The following is a 17,881-nucleotide window of genomic DNA, read 5'->3' as shown; positions in this document are numbered from 1 at the left end:
TGTTCACTATGCATAGGAAATGCAAACAAGACAACGATTTCAAAAAAAAAAAAAAAAAAAAAATGTGCGCAGTGTCTGTGTGAAATGAATATCTACCAAAAAAATTTACAATGGATTGGCTTAAAAGTGTTCCAAAAAAATAAATCCATTAAAAACAAATAAAGATAAATCAAATTTTAACTATTAACGCTATTAAGACGCCTGATCTGAATATTCTCTATACTATACTTTCAATGAGATACAAACCTATCTCATTGAAAAAATTTGCCTTATACTTTGTTCATGGCAAATACTAAAACTCAAGTTCACTTTTCATTGGAAAAATTAGTTTTAGTATAAGACTCCAGACTATTTTCGATAATTGTTCCATTAATATTAAAAGCCTATGGATGATGCAAGGACTCTAAAGACTTTTAACTGAAGGTGAGTTAGCCGGTTTCTTATGGAGTTAACAGAGCTTTTCACAGCATCAAACTGAGAAAATAACAATTAATAAACGTAATACACTGGCTTCATAGCGCTTTGTTGTATCCGTTTCTCTAACAGCGTACAATCAGCATATCTCTAACATAAATCTGTGGAACACTTTTTGTTTTTTTTTTAGAGGAATACTCCAGTTGGGTTTTATTTCTCACCAAATATTCAGTTTCGAGATAATTTCGTTTCTCTCAGCTACAGAACTTGTTTCAAGAGATAAACGTTTCTTTTAATCAGGATATAGCGCAATCTCTTGCAGGTGGAAGAAGTGAAGTCTTATCTGTTCAAGGTCAAAAGCTGACGGACGAACAACGCCAACGACCTTTTCCTTTAAATTAGGATATAAGATTGTTTTCAAACATCTAACTAATGTTACAGTGTGCTTTGACACCGCACACGCAATGCAGCCTTCACTTCGAACAAGAGATGCACTATCCCGAGCCTCGCGCTTGAGAGAGTCCGCATATCACAAACACAAAATATAATAATAATTATTATTATTATTTATTAAATAAGAGATAAAAATGAAATATTCAGAATCAATCTTATGGAAAAATATATTTTATAGAATAAATATATAATAATTTATGAATTATGCATGTCTTTATTTTATTACTCATTCAAACATCGCCGGCCCATCAACAGAACACCCAAATATACACAATAATAATTATGTAATGTTTGATATTTTGTCGACTTTCAGTCATTTAAAAACCATAACTGTAAACATATTTTTCGATTTTGTCGTTATGAAGTTTTATTTTTCCCGTGAAAGTAGGAGGATAGAACTTATTTTCTTTAACAGTTTATTAGCTTGCTTTATGACTTTTAAATAATTAGACATATAATATGTGGGTCTCGATTTGTACTCTTGTCCCATTCCCCGCAAATATTAGGGGAGAGCCTGCCGCACATAGTGAATTAAGTCCCTCGGCAGAAAATGCACAACGCATCAAAAATATGTCAAGAGGAGAGGGCGCTAGGTAAGGACTAACTTTTTATCACCAACCCATACCTCACCGTTTCCCATTAAACAGACGGGATTTGTTACATCGTAGGAAGATGCATTCTCTGGTACGTCTGCATGCGGGAGGAAAAAAATTCCTTCTACTTTGGTAAAAGATAGATAAACTCAGCTTTACTTGAAGAAGTCCTTATAAAAATGTCTCGTGTACTAAGTGAGATTCGAGCCCAGATTTTTCAACCAAAGAGCACCGCCTCGGACTGCACTACAGGAACAACAAATAGCCGGATGATGAGATGATTATTATACAGTATAATGGAGGATCTAGGGATGATCGCAATTTAACAGTCTTCATCCAAGAATATCCCACAAACAAAATAACAATGTGTTTTTGTACTTTTTGTAACTAATATAAGATTTTATATTTGCATAAGAAATAATAATAATATTAGTATTATTACTATTATAATTATTTGGCAACTCAATAGAATCTCAGGATTTATCAAGGTAGGCAATTCCATATTTAATAGGTCGAAGGATACTGCTATTCTGTGTAGGCTCTTAAAGTGGTTTCGGGAGAAAGAATATAATGCTACCACCATTGTACGAGACTAACTTATCTTCAATTGAAAAAAAAAGTTATATTCGTTTCTTGCTCTTTTAAGAAAAAGACTATACTGTACTTGATTCAAAATTTTCCGATTAGTATCAAGACCATCATAGTATCAGTGCTTTATAAAATATAGTTAAATGGAAACAATAAGCAAAGAGATATAGAATGAAAAATAAATAAATAAATAAATCCGCTTTGTGGAAATGAACAGAATAGATTAAGGTAAAAGAAAATAAAGATACTAAAATTAAATTGGGTTAATAAAGGAGGTATGTTTTTTTTTTTTTTTTTTTTTTTTTTTAACAGCTGAAGGTTGTAACCCTTAGGGAAGGAATATTTCACGGGGAAGGCGAGAGAATAGAGATAGATGGAAAAAAAGATGGAAAAACTAGCAGTAGCGTAGGTAGGATTTTGGTGCCCTTGAATTTTTCAAGGGCACAAAAATTCAAGCTACGCGCCTTTTTATAGTGTTGCAGTTTCATCAACTGGTGAAATATCCTGTCACTGGTGCCCTTCTGATACCGACGCCCTTGGCAACTTACCCAATCCCATAATATTCTTATGCTACCGGAAACGGTTTAGGTGGGTTAGCAGTTGATTGGTAAATTGATGTTGGGAAGCTGCTGCTTGTGTTATTGTAGACTTAGCAGAAAGGATAAGATACTGTTCCTTCGGTACTGTTACACAAAAAAAATGGAACAGTACCACAGTACCAAAGGAAGTATCTAGAGAAAAGGCACAAAGCAGAAACGGTTCGTTGTGTGTGTGTGTGTGTGTGAGAGAGAGAGAGAGAGAGAGAGAGAGAGAGAGAGAGAGTGGATCATCAATTAGTTGAATTGCCTTCTTCTGGCCAGCATCAAGGATTTTTTTAGTGCATCATCTCAAATGTGAGCAGCGTGATAAGATTAAGCAGATTTGGGATTTGTACAGAGTTAGTAGCGGAACAGGATTAACATATATGCTGATCTCATAAACATAGTTACTTTGGCAGTAATTAAAAAAAAAAAAAAAAACTCGTAATATATTCACAAAAACTTCGTCCCAAGATTTTTACGATTCTTGCACAATTGCTTCGCCAGTATAGCAACATCCATTATTGAATTTCAAAACGACAGACTCGACGTATTATATTAAACCTTTCTGGACAGCTGCTGCATCAGTATTTCATCAATATCATCAACCTCATCAACAAAAATTAAATATCTCCTCTAACTCATTTACAATAAATGTTAAACACCATACAGATTAAACAGCAGCAGTTAAGGAAGTGGTCACGACTGTAAAACGTTTGATTTTTTTATCTGAAGAGCGTGCATTGGAAGGAAGAAATCGTATAGGAGTTCATGAAGATTACTTATCTCAGATGCAGGGAATACGGTAGATAAGAGCAGTGATTCACCAACTGCTTTTACTGAGCTACCAAGAATATCATGACAACTTTTAAAGATGGGAGTGCATCCGTCCGATGCCGCAAATCACTGGTTTCGAAAAAGAAAAAAAAAAAAAACAAGATTCCATAGTTGTTGTTTTTTCTGTTTCGCTGATAGTAAGAAAAAGGTAATTGCGAAAGAAGAAGAAAAAAGTATAATAAATTGTCGACCTTGGTCCCGAAAGGACAGCGTATCTATTGTGCAACCAACAGGCTATCTGAATATAGGCCAGATGCCAGTAAACGTGCATACGAGTAGGTGGTAGGTGATTTTCACTGAGAAGCGCTTCAACACCACACTTTGCATTTTGGAAATTCGATGTGGATTGAAAAATAAACCAGAATCCTCATCCCACCAATGATACTAATATACTACTAGTTTCCAAACTCTTGAATGGAATTATTATAAATAAATATATAAATAAACAGCAGAACTATTGAATAAGATTACTTTATAATGGTATTTCGTACCGGCGATAATGATCTCATTTTAAGGAAATGAGAAAACATAAGGAGTCGAAGATGGAGCGCGTTAATGCCTCACTCCATGGAATGGAATGTGTTAAGCCAGGGGTTCCCAACCTTTTTGTTTCCTAGCGCACATTCTAAAATACCGATAGGGCGACGGGCACCATCTATTTTTTCAAGCAAATTTTTTGAATTCGTTTGTTAAATGAATACATACAAACTTTACATTATAATCAAATGTTTTATTACTTAAAAGTTTACATTATATAAAAATTTAAATATATATATGTAAGTTAGTGTGATCTTTAGCATTGCATTTCATTGGCCAGTGCTTCATAATTAGGAGAATATGATGATATTCCAGTTCTTAAACTGGAATGAACAACTTCGAATGCGCGTCTACTTTACATTGTATGCGTTTAATACTCGTCATGTGTCATTAACGCATGCGTCATATAGCATGCCATGAATTGTTGCGTGATTATTTCAAACTATACGGCACACGGTTGAACAGCAGCGGGCACACAGAAATTGGTCGACGGACGCCATGGTGCCCGCGGGCATAGGGTTGGGAACCCCTGTGTTAAGGCTGTACATTAACACTGCCCTGCACTTAATTATTTAATCAGTTATGCATGATTTGATTTTTTTTTTTATGGCGCCAAGACATCAAAGGTCATACTGCGGCAGTAAACAGGTCACAGCAGTACATATGGTAATTGGCTAGTAAGACAATCACAAACATCCATGCCCTTGGTGGGATTCGAACCTGCAGCCATGTGGCTGGAGAGTGGATACGCTGACCACTCGGGCACAAGGCCGGTAGTTATGCGTGAAAGTAAACCTTCGGAACGTCAGTAAGAATAGAGTCGTCTATACTGCTTTGGCGGAGAATCTTTGTTAGTCAGTATAGAGAGGTAGTTCTCAGGTCGATCCCCATAGTTCCAGGTTCACTTGCCAGGGACCATTCCCATTCCAGGATTGTGATGCTTTATGGAGTACAGGCTATCAGTATTAATCCCTAGAACAGGTTCCCGATCCCTTGTGCTACCTTGTACTCACGCCTCTTACAAATCCAGTGTCTACTGAATTTCGCGGTATATTCCGAAGCCGGTTTTTCTCTTTCAAAGAGCATGAAAAATCCTATCATTCCCTAAGATCAGCTAACTTATCTTCAATTGAAAAAAACTTTTATTTCTGAGAAATGTTCTCGCCTCATCAACGAAAATCGAACCCAAGTCTTTCAAAGGACGTATGTTGCATCATAGTTCTGTGCTATAAAGGTGTTTTTTTGGATAAAGTTGTCAATCGTGTTGACATTATAACAGGACCATCTTGTGAATACCACCGATCAAAGGGTGTGTCATAGTTCATTTAATACTTAATTCCATTTGGGTAATCCGGGAATCCTGCTCTGGACACCAGACACCGCATAAATTTTCAAGACACTTTGGGCCTTCAATAAGCTGAGTAGTCGCACAAAGGTGAGGACACGCCTATCACCTGAAGACGTACAAACATCCATCTTATAGTAAAAAGTAGAATTCTAACCAATCCACCTCCTGTTGGTTGTAGATCAGGAATGCTATCCACTCTGACCTAGGCTGGCGATAATAACTTCGACTTTTGAGAAAATAAATAATAACAACTTTTTTTTTTCAAAAAATAATAAAAAATATTGGGGGAACTTTGTAAAACTTCTCTGGATCCATTAAACAGAAAAGCATTATTAGTTGCATGAGTGCGCGTCTATATTGTGTCGCATTAATAGCAATAGTAATAAAATAAAATAAAAGTGTGATTATACTTGTACAGATAACGCGGATGTTAGGTTCCAAAGAAATGACGCGTTATATAAATCGCATTATGCGAGACTCAGATCACATAGAAAAAGTATGGTTATGTTCCGAAATTGTTTTTTTTTTTTTATATAATTTAACTCAGGTAATTCACGTAAGTTAAGAAAACATATACTATGCAACAAAATACATAGTATAAACTTATAAAAATACAAACTGTACGTAAAACTTCATTGCCCATGATGCATAAATGTTTTAGGCAAAATTGCGCCCTTCGATTGGAATAGGCCTAAGTTCGATTCTCGTCGAGACTGGAAGAATCTTTATCTGGACGATTTCAATCGAAGGTGAGTTAGCCGATCTCATACGGAGGTAGCACGGTTTTTTCTCCCGGAAACTCGGGTTTTTCATCCCGCATACAGACAGACAAATAGGCCCTTCAGAATACACGCAATTTACAGAACAAAAAATACTAGTTGTGGTGGTGGTGGAGGTGGGCGGTAGATGGCGTTGATGGAGATGATTCGTAGTAGAGGTTCGGTGTAATGGTTGAGACAGTTGTAGGTGTCCTCCCGCGATGAGTCTTCGGACTCCTTGGAGGTATTAGGAATAATAATAATAATAATTTCCCCGTCAATTAATTCACTAACTTCGTTTTCAACGATATCACAAAAGTCTTCTATGTGGCTATTACTATAAAAATTGTAGTAACCAATACGGTAAACAATTGACGAACATGCGTGCTAAAGGTATTTCCCCTAATATAAATTTGCTACTTATAACTACATGCGCGATAAATTCTTGAGAGCCATCCGCACCAAAAAGCAACTTATATCCCCTATACAAACCAAGAAAGGGATTGTTCATACAGATAAAGAGAAAGCTGAAGCACTAATAGATAACCTTGAACCATGCAATCCATCTTATGCAAATATAAATATTAACCTTGTATACAAGATTCACCGTCATGTTAGGACAACTTTACGACAGCATATTGATAATTCATAACATATCACTCCTACTACTCCGGCAGAAATAATAAATATCTTAACTAATCTAAACAGTAAAAAGTCACCAGGCCCAGATGGCATAACCACCGAATAATAAAACTAATTCCAAGAAAGGCCATAGTCCATCTCGTCAATTACCAATGCCACTTTTAGATACCAGCATTTTCCCACTGCTTGGAAGACAGCCACCATCATGCCATTGAAGAAGCTGGGGAAAACCCTCAACTCCCCAAAAGCTACAGACCTATCAGCCTGTTGTCCAGCCCCGGAAAGTTGACAGAGAAAGTGATCCTGACAAGGCTTCAAACAGTTTGGCTTTCACAAGACCCACAGCACAGTTCAACAAGTACACCGGCTAGTGGAGATAATCACAAAAGGCTACAATTGGAAACTCCATACAGCTGCCATCTTCATCGATGCTGAGAAGGCGTTTGACAAAGTATGGCATCAAGACCTTCTTTATAAACTCATAAAATTTAACTTGCCAATCAAGTTAACTAAAATAATCCACTCATACCTGAAAGAGAGATATATGCAGGTCAAAATCGGCGAAGCAATGTCACCCAGATGCAAGGTCTTGGCAGGCGTACCTCAGGGCTCTCTTCTGGCCCCTCTCCTGTTCTCATTCTAAGTAGCAGACATCCCTCTGAACACGAGAACAACATTCACTACATTATATGCAGATGGTACTGCATTAATGACAAGATCTCTGAGCCCAAAACTGGCAACTAGAAGACTTAAGCAGTATTCATATACTAGAAAAATGGCTAGCAGACTGGAGGTCCAAGTAAACCCCCCCCCCAAAAAAAAAGAGATCAGCCATACTGTTTCCTAGAAAGAAAATCCATAGTATGGAGGACATTCATCTTTTGGAAGTTAAGATTCCATGGCAGACTGAAGTCAAATATCTTGGAGTGATACTTGATAATAAATTTTAAAAACTCCAATTCAACAATCATATAAGACACATAGCCTCGAAGACATCCAAAGTAATCGCACAGCTCTACCCTGTGATCAACAGAAAAAGCAAACTAGATACACAAACAAAGTTAATAATTTACAAGATGGTAATAAGACCGGTCATCACTTATGCATCCCCCGCATGAAGACACACCGCGAATTCAAATATTCAAAAACTAAGAGATTACAGAACAAGTGCCTGAGGATGATTCTAGATGCCCCTTGGTTTATTAGAAACTCCCAGATCCATAGAGAACTCAACATTCCTGACATCTCCTCCCTTCTCCTAGATCTAGCTGAGAAGTTCTTGACCAAGACAAGCAACCACCCAAACCCGTTGATCAAGGAAGCTTCGGAATATAATGAAGCAGAAAGCTACAAATATAAAAGGCCCAAGTCAGTCTTATGTCCAGCTGAACACAGCTAATTCCACTGCCTTCACTGGGCGAGCTTTCATAAACTCCATTCATAGTTCTTCCTTTACAGCCAAAGGGGAATATGAAAAGCGTTTTCGCTTCACCCAACTCGCCAGAAACGTTATTCGTACATGCGCGATACGGGCAGATGCAAATTTAACGAAGATAAAATTTGATTTTTAAGTCGAGCGGTGCAAAATATATGAAAAGATAAAGGGTTACTACAATTTGTAGACCATGTTTTTTATCGAAATCCGTTGTATAAGTACCGCGTTGAACAAGGGTTACAAAATAATACAATTTGTAGACCGCGTTGTATAGGTACCGCGTTATACGAGGGTTACCTGTATATCTATATATAAGCATGCAGACTTTGCCAGTTCATATATATATATATATATATATATATATATATATATATATATAATGTAGTGCTGCGATTTTATAAATGTAGAATTACATTAATGGACTACAAACTTATTTTTCTCTAGTTTAGAGAAGTGTTTTTCAAAGTGTTTCACAGAACCAACCCTCCAAACCCAATCAGATCAGGATTAAAGGGAATAAATGTTGAGAAATTATATTGTAAAAATTAGCCAAAAACGTCAATTCATAAATTTAAAAAAAGTTTGGGCATATTGTAATTAGCGGTAAAATCGATACCACGTTGTTTCACGTTTCTGTAATTATACATTTAAAATTTCTCGCTCGCTTCCTATCCACGTAACTTCTAAGTTTACGCATGCCATGGGCATTCTTAGATGTGATCTCCTTCCCCTCTCTCTTGTTTACTATTTAATTGAAGCTTTAGTTATATATAAATAAATAAATAGCGATATATCAATAAAGTCACTGCCGCAAAACGATCTTCGAATCCATAAATCTGTACTGATATTATTCATCACTGGAGCCTGCGTTATTTTCGAATTATTATACTGTTTAAACGTAAAATGTATTATTTTCTTATCTCATTCTTCCAAATATAAACTACGGTATATATATCGTAAATATCATGTATTATCAGCGATAGCCACCTACTTGTTCTCTCAATTGACTTATCAAACTCTATACATATAGAATAAATAAAATGTCATGCACTGCATCCATGAAAGGAATATTATCGCCTAACTGAAGCGCACACATCGATAAGATATTTTCACTTACTTCGTCTTTCGAAGTAAAAGTCTTTCGAGAGCAGCTGTAGCAATTAAAACTGGGGAAGTTCCTTGACTTCTACAGAACTAAAGATCTCGCTGAGAGCACGCTTGAAGTAGCCGTAGTTGACGACTTACTTCCAGTCTTATAATAGGAAAGCATGGCAAACATTGAACACGCGCTGCGCTAGTAAACATTTTTAGATTTATCCATGTGCAGTGCCATCTCCCGGACTTTGAGTGAATTTGAAGTGTTTTTCGTATATCTCATGAATAGTTCCAGAATAAAAAATAAAAATAAAAATAGGTGCGTAGTGAATATCACTCTTGACTTCAACCTATCTGTACGTGAAGGGAGTCAGTTTGCGATGACCCATAATCTACTTTCGGAAGGTTTGAAGGGGGGGAAAAGTTATTTCAAATATTCTAATTATATCTATTTATAGAGTATGTTCGCAATATAATCCTATTTGTACAATTAAATAAATAAATAATTATAAGGATAGATTGAAGTCATGTAATCTGCAGAGTTTGGCTGATCTCGAAGGCGAAGGGGGGGGGTGACATTATCGACAAGTGTAAGCTCTTGCGAGGTTTATCGAATGGATACGAGAGAGATTTTTCAGATAGTGGAAAATAAGGAAGGAACAAGAACTGGTGACCATTCCTGGAAACTGCGCAAGGGAGTGTTGAATAGGAGGACGAGAAAGATAGAAACAATGGATACTAAAGAGCCAACATTATTGCAAAGCCGAATGTATGTACATACTATGCACATACATTCGGCTATGCAATTTTGTAATTAATTTAATTTAATTACAAAATAATACCGCATTTCGAATGTCTCAGCATAAAATCTGTATTTAATTTCTCCGTGCTTAACAATAGAGTTAAATAATTTAAAAAATGTTAATGAAATTTTGTATGAGGAAACCTCATAAAAATTCTTTACAAAAAAATCAAATGTAAATGCAGATGTCTATCAATGAGAGGATTAGGTAATACTTAAATCATCTGAATTTAGATGTTGGCATCGGGGATATTTCATGAAATTCATGACAAAAAATTATTTAACTACTGTAGTCCAATTAATGAGATCTTAGCTTTATATCAGTACGTAATGTCATATAATGCTCGTCGTGTCCAAACGCTAATCATCAAATGCACGATGAGCACTGATATTAAATGAACTACGAGGCTTTTAGTATTATGCGTAGATTCGTGATAACATCTGTAATTCTAGAAGCCAAAAGAAAGGCCATTACAAGTTCTATTCTAGTAGCCGACCGAACTGGGGCTATAATAAGTTGTCAGCCTGACGGTTTATATAGTGGAAGAAGTCGATGACATTTTGCTGATCCGGTGGGTAACTCAAATATCTGCCAAAATGTAACCCTCTCCTTCTATGTTAAAACAAATACTACATATGTATATAGACATTTGCAATCTGAAAGTGATAAGGTATATGTAAACAGCGCTTAACACTTCATGATAAATTAATAATGTATAATCCCAACTATATCTGTATAATCCAAACTATATCTGTATAATCCAAACTATAATCTGTATAATCCAAACTGTATAATCCAAACTATAATCCAAATGTATAATGTACAATCCAAAATGTTCACAGCCAAATGTAAAAGTGTCAAGTCAAACATAACAAAGGGCTAAGTTATGTTACATTAAAAGAAAAATACTGCTCAACTCATGTAAAAAGGACTGTAGGAAGAAGCAGACACTGAGCAGATTACTGATGTTAAAAATAAGGAAAAATAAATTGTACATAATATATTATTAAGACCAAGAATGTAAATCAAAATAAGCATTCTATGTACAAATGTATATATATTTATTTGGAATGTATGTAGATGCTTTATGGTTAATAAAATATTATAATAAGTTGTCAGCCTGCTTGATCGAGTAGTTAGAGTATCCGCCCTCCAATCAACAGGCTGACGGTTCGAATCCCGCTATTGACATGGATGTTTACGATTTTCTTTTGGGTCATAGATGTTCATCCCCCAGCTGTGAGACCACTATCCCACTTAATGGAGGCCTGAAATAGCTTAAAAATTAAATGTTTGGTCTCTAGAGTAGAAAACATTAACGATAAAAAATGGCTCATACACGGAGATGTCATGTTATAAGTCTTGTGGGTTTTCGTGTGTGGGTCAGATATGAAAAATAGATAAATACATAAGTAACATAATAAAAAAATCTTTTACTAGACCATTTCACCAGCAGTTCCAAGTTAGTGACTTTTGCGTAAGCACGTAGGGCTGTATTCCCGAAAATGTTTGTAACACTGCAACTCACACTACTTACGGGTTAGGATTAGAAACGCTAGATGGCAGCAATTTTCTGCCGTGCTTTCCATACCGGTAAAGTCTACAAATGGCTATGGTAATAAAAATTCAAACTACTCCTGATGGCTGTGGCCTGCCTACTAATTTCCAAAAGTTAGGGCTAAATAGTTCTGTCTATTTCAATTTTCTAATGATAAATATTACATAAGAAGGATCCAAGTCATTCAAACGCTCATGCGTACGAGTGTATTGAAAAAAAAAATAATAAAAAATACGAAAATAGTACACTATGGAGGGAGGTTAGTACACTATGGAGGGAGGTACCGCAATGAGCAAAGTAGAAAAAGAAAATGCGATCGAAGTAACTGCCTAAATTGTTATTTATAATCTGGTTTCTCTTCAAAGCAATAATCAAGCTTTCCTTGTTAACAACATGGTCAATATACAAGATAAGTCTTGTAATTAGCGTTCAAACGTTCCATCGTGTGCCACAGTAAAAATAATATTTATTTTACAAATATTTCATCTTATGCATCGTAAGACATATTACTCCCACTACTACTGTAAGAGTTAAAACGGCCTCGCCTACTCCCAAAAAAAGAATAAAAGGAGTCAGCTGATTTTTTCTTTTCTTTTTGTTTCTTTTCTTTTTCTTTTTTCTTTTTTTAATAATATAATATAAAATACTTAACTATTTAACTACTTAACAAGTCTAGTTAAAAATGAAAGTAACATTAATTATCATAATTAGGCTGACCATATTTCCTTGAGACCAAAACGGGACATTGGGACGGCAAAAACGGGACGGGGGTTATGTAATGGCCTCTAAATTGTTTACAAGATTTTCAATGTTTATGGATAGTTTTGTAGCTGAAATATTATCTTTTTCAATTAAGCTGATGTATGTTTGGAACGTAGACACTTGATCTCTTGCAAATGACAACCACAATTTCAAACAGGGATCATCGAACAATTTTCTCAACGTAACAGGGCATTTTTCTTGAGAAAGAAAATAAGAACGAAACCCATCAAACATGCTTAAAATTCTGTCAATTGATGGACCCACGGACAAAAATCTTGTATTTCCATGCTCTAACAATTTAGTGTAATTGTTTCCTTTAAAGACACAAAAGTTTTTCACTTCTTCACCTCTGACTGTGTATATATTGGTAAACAGTCGACAGCACACCGGAGACAATTGTGTATAATGTGTGCCTAACAACCAATACCGATAATCTGCCTCTTCAGTTCGGTTTCAAGTTTTTGCCACACATTATTTTTGTGAAGTCTTTTGCAACCACCAAAATTGGTGTTCGTGTTATCTGCACAAAGCAACAATTTTGTTTTGTAAGGCAAATTTACTCCCTTCCTTCAACATAGCACACTGTAGGTCGAACATTTCACCAGGTAAGGAAATAAAGTATAACGTTGTCTTGAACACCACAATTTGGCAAAAAAAGTACCGCACAAAGATTGGAAAATGCTTGATGTGTTTTTTGTTTGAGGCATCTAAACTGACTATAACGCTTTTTTGTTTTAGTCAAATCCTTTATCACTTTGCCCAGTGTGTATGGTGAAAAAACGTTGGTAATTATTGCTTTTGATTTGGTATGCGGTGAAGAAAATTTTGGTTCATAAATTTTATTTATCAATGTCGACAAGCAATCATCTGTCCGAAAATTTTGGCCGTAATGCATAGTATGATAAGCAATAAGAGCGTCAATTGCAATTTTATCGCTTTCACTATCACCATCACGTCTCGTCATAAACGAGCTGATGTTTTTAACTGAAGCCAGAGTCTTTTCAGCATCCCTTTGTTTCTGGCTACGTAGATGTTATTTGATGTCACTTCTGCCTCCATGAGCAACGGAAAAATGGACATTACAATGTTGGCATACCACTTTTGTTCCACCACTACACAGCTTGTCCAGTTTAATAAATTTGAATTCTTTCTGGAGATCGTCATTAAATCTGCAGTTTCGCCTCTTTGACATTGCAAGGATAAACTTAAAGCTTCAAAAAATAAGATATAAACAAAAAATTATGAAATTTAAATTTAAACCACAGGCATTGAACATGTCTGAGACATGCAAGTGTTGCCAACATGTATATTTTTTTTTTCTCTCTGAATAAATCACTGCAGATATCGATTAGTAATGAACAATGCGACTCCATGGTTATACAAATTACTGATATCCTTGATATTGATATACGATTATAATAATTTATGAATAATAATTTATGATTGACCAATATTAAAGTATATTTATAGTTTTATTAAAAACCACAAATTTGACATTTTTATTAAAACGACGGGACGGCCAGGAAATATGAAAAGAAAGGTACTGTACCGTTCAAACAAAAAGAAAGGTACTGTACCATATGTACAAAACGGTACATATGGTCACCCTAATCATAATACAATCTAGTACCTATGTAGCTCAGTGGAAGTGGCTTTTGCATCCTTTACACTAAATGACCGCTTGAAGAAAGATATAAGTTTTAGTCTAGTCGCTTGTTAAAGAAACTATTATTATTATTATTATTATTCCTGACACCTCCAAGGAGTCCGAAGACTCATCGCGGGAGGACACTATTACTAAAGGAACTATTACTAAGCCTTTTTTTTTTTTCTGACCGGTTCCGAGGTAGTCGATCTATCGCACGGACAAATGGATTTTTTGCTCATGGAAAGTCAGGTTTTTGTCCCGTAAGCTAAAGAAAATCGAACGTAGAGACCACACTATTTTCAGACAATAAACATAGTGTTCGGATTAGGGACCACGAGCTCGGGGTATTTGTCAGCCACCTGGCCTGTCTTCGCCAGATGCTGTGTATAATTAGTAATAGTCTTGGGGAAGCTATTTCTAATCAGTCCAATCAATCGTTGGAGATTGAATAGTCTCCCCAGTCTCCAAAAGTTAGATAGGGGTGAAACGGCCTCGTCTACTCCCATATAGAGGAATAAAGCAGTTAGCTGATTTATTGTCAATCTATTTAACACAGCTGAGAATAACAATTTCCCAAACTTTTGGGCAGTCGTTATTATTAGTGTGTGTGGTCTATAAAGTAGAGCTTCAGTACTTTCTTTGAATGACCTTTCATACCTATACATAGATCTGTGTAAAAGCTTTGTGTTTTCTCATTGGATCTTATGTTTTATGGTTTCGATTCCATGCTGTGCCAGGCTCCGATTTGTGGAGTTTGAAATATCATGATGTTCCAAAATACGTTTATAGAGTGATCTTCCTGCTTACCTGTAATATGATAGATTGCATGAATTCGGTACTTGGTATACTCATGACAGCATCATTGTTGAGAGTTTGCCTTTTTGAGAGGAAACGTATTATTTATTTGGGAGAAGGTAGCAATAAGTTAGTATTTTTCCATAATATTTGCTACTTGTTCAGATACATCTTAGATGTAAGGTATGGGAGTCTTGTGGAGTTCTGCTTCTCTCGAATGTTGTCTTGGAGTAGTCTTAACTAATTTATGCGTTGTTCTTTGGTGGAATCCAGCGATGTTTGTTTAATGGTTTCAAATTCCTGTTTGTGCAACCCTTCGCAAAATAAATCTTGTGTGCTATGGCCACTAAGGCTTTTATGATGCTACATTTATGAGATGCATGGTCTACTGATGTAATGTGAATATAGCGTCTTGTAAAGGTCAGTTTTCGGTAGAAAGCGATCGATTTAGTTTTCGCTAGATGTGAACGTCCAGAGGGGAAATTCCAGTTGATGTTATTTTTTTCTAATGCGAATTCAATACGGGGATGTAGATTGTTTATTTTATAAAAATGAATGGAGTTCTGGATCTCTGATGATAACATGATAACATATTAGATGACACATGAAAACATATTTCCATACTGGAAATATGTTATCATGTGTCATAGCAAATTGCTCTTGACCCAAAACCAACTATTTGGCTACGATACCCGACGACATATTTGCAGTATTGATTGAATTAATTATAATTTGAAATGATAATTGATTTAATTAATTATCATTTCAGCCCAATAGATTTCATTTAGCAAACACACAGCTACTTGTACAGAGGGATTCAAATTTGATAGATGTGCTGTACTGTGTTATTGTTCAAATTTCTTAACATGGTTATCTATATAATCATATTTAGTTTACAAATATTTACAAATATTTGTAAAATACACACATATATGTAAACTCATGAGCCAAAACATTACGACCTCTAGCCAGTTCCCTGTCAAGCAGCCTGAAGAATTGGCTAGAATCATGCCAGTGGTGGCGGTATCCTCTTATGGGACTATTCTTATGGACATCAATGGGTCCTCTCATGTACCCATTGAACACGCATTGACCACTATTTATTTCGTGAGGATTATTTCAGACTACGTATTGCACTACATTGTGACATATCTGAGAGAGAGAGAGAGAGATCTGGACTCTTCCAGCAAGGCAAAACCCTTCGTATCACAGGCTCAAAATGTACAAGTATGGTTTGAAGAGCACACACAAACATTCAGTGTGCACCCCTGGTTGCCTAATTCTCTTAATTTGAATCATGCGGAACGACGCATCCATCAATCGATATCAGTGCCTGGTTCACTCGGGCACTTACCTATGGGACGTAATTCTCTCTAGTTGATCCAGAATATTTCAGGATCAATCATTGGTCTACTGGAGGGAAGCAAATAGCTATTTCTGTCAAATGAGTCTCAGAATGTACTAGGAAGTAGGAAAATGATAAATTCCTCTTGTTCCGTTTGACTCTGTTAGTCCCTATCAAGAAAATTTCATTATACCACATCTAAAAGACTTGATGGGAAAGATTCAGCAATTCATGGGTTTCTTCATTAAAGTCATCGTAGTATTCTGTAACCATTCATATATGGTACTATGTGTGTCTCTCTCTCACGTCACATTCTGTCCTATTGGAAATCCATCACGTATAGGATAAAGGAAAACATGAGTGGATGTACTTAGCAATGACTAAATGCATCCATTCCTGCTTACCATTCACAGACGTACATACTGTACATACATTCAAGTGTATCCTTATTACCCTTGATACTCTACGAAGTTCATCTAACTTCCACCGACTCCCATTTACAATCAAGAATGTTGAGTCCATGGCATCATAATGTCTTCACCATAATCTTATCCTATATCTAAAAAACCCCAAGTTACCCAGAGAATCTAATTTCTAAATTAGATTCTCTACTCCACTTTTCTTTTCTCCTTTTTCTCTTTTCTCTACTCCAGCGAATCTCTATTCCTTTCTCTACTCCAGCGAATCTCTATTCCTTTCTCTACTCCAGCGAATCTAATTTCGAAAGTTTTCATGTTAGTATATAGATAAGTGTAAAATGTTGGTATATGCGTAAGAAAAGAGATAAATTTTGTCGTAAGCATACTAAAACATGTCAGTAATTGGATTTTGGTTGTTTACATTCATTTTACAATATACCTTCCCCCCCTTTTTTAATTTAGATTATTATTATTATTATTATTATTATTATTATTATTATTATTATTATTATTATTATTATTATTATTATTATTATTATTATTATTAATTTTCCTCATCGAACATTGTATATTTCGTTATATTTGCAACAAAAATCTTGACGTTAAAAAAAAAAAAATCCAATCTTAAAGTATAGTTCACAACATACACGAAATTCGTACGTTTTTCTTTCTCTAGTTAGAAAATCCTTGCTCACCAGTGTTATTCTGGGTAATAAAAATTCTATTTATTTTATAAGCATGATTTTATGATATTTTATCAAATTATGTTTTTGATCTCTCCCTCTTTGTGTTCTCAGCGTAGCTCGTGTGCTGAGTTGTTACGTCACATGTTCCTCGAAGGACGTCACAGAATTTACTTGTTTACGTAATACGAGAACAGATCGCACATTACAGCTTTATGCTACCCTATCAAAACACGGAACGCCTATTTGATATGAGAAAAAACGTTTGCGACTCCGCTATATGAAAATTTTGTAGCTCTCCAATTTGCTGAGAAGTAACTTTCTTGTATTTTCTTAATTTTCTTAGCCAACTCATATACTGTTGCAGTGGCGGATTACCCAATAGGCACACTAAGCGCGCTTCTAGGGTCTCGTAGTCTCGAGGGGCCTCAAAAAGGACATAGCAAATAGTGATTTCATATTAATTTCGACCATCAACTGAACAAAAAATGAACATAAACTGGGTTGCATATCGGGCGAAGAATTTTTAATAACAAAATAAAGTAAAAACACCGACAAGTTTCGCCAACTTGGCTGGTTGGCTTCTTCAG

General features: G+C 35.6%; 1 protein-coding gene across 1 annotated transcript in view; it reads right to left on the bottom strand.

The window, feature by feature from the left end:
- Nucleotides 1-9,421, bottom strand: part of LOC150102413 (calmin-like) — a 291,766-nt gene extending 282,345 nt beyond the window's left edge. The window contains exon 1 of the mRNA XM_090399572.1: nucleotides 9,301-9,421. The gene's annotated coding sequence lies outside the window, so the exon portion shown is untranslated. The remainder of the gene's footprint in view (nucleotides 1-9,300) is intronic.
- Nucleotides 9,422-17,881: the final 8,460 nt, after the last annotated feature.

Source organism: Typopeltis vanoorti, chromosome 10 (genome assembly GCF_054136105.1).
Source record: "Typopeltis vanoorti isolate ZY-2024b chromosome 10, IOZ_Tvanoo_1.0, whole genome shotgun sequence".
Lineage (NCBI taxonomy): Eukaryota > Metazoa > Arthropoda > Arachnida > Uropygi > Thelyphonidae > Typopeltis > Typopeltis vanoorti.
This window is presented reverse-complemented; position numbering and strand designations above follow the sequence as displayed.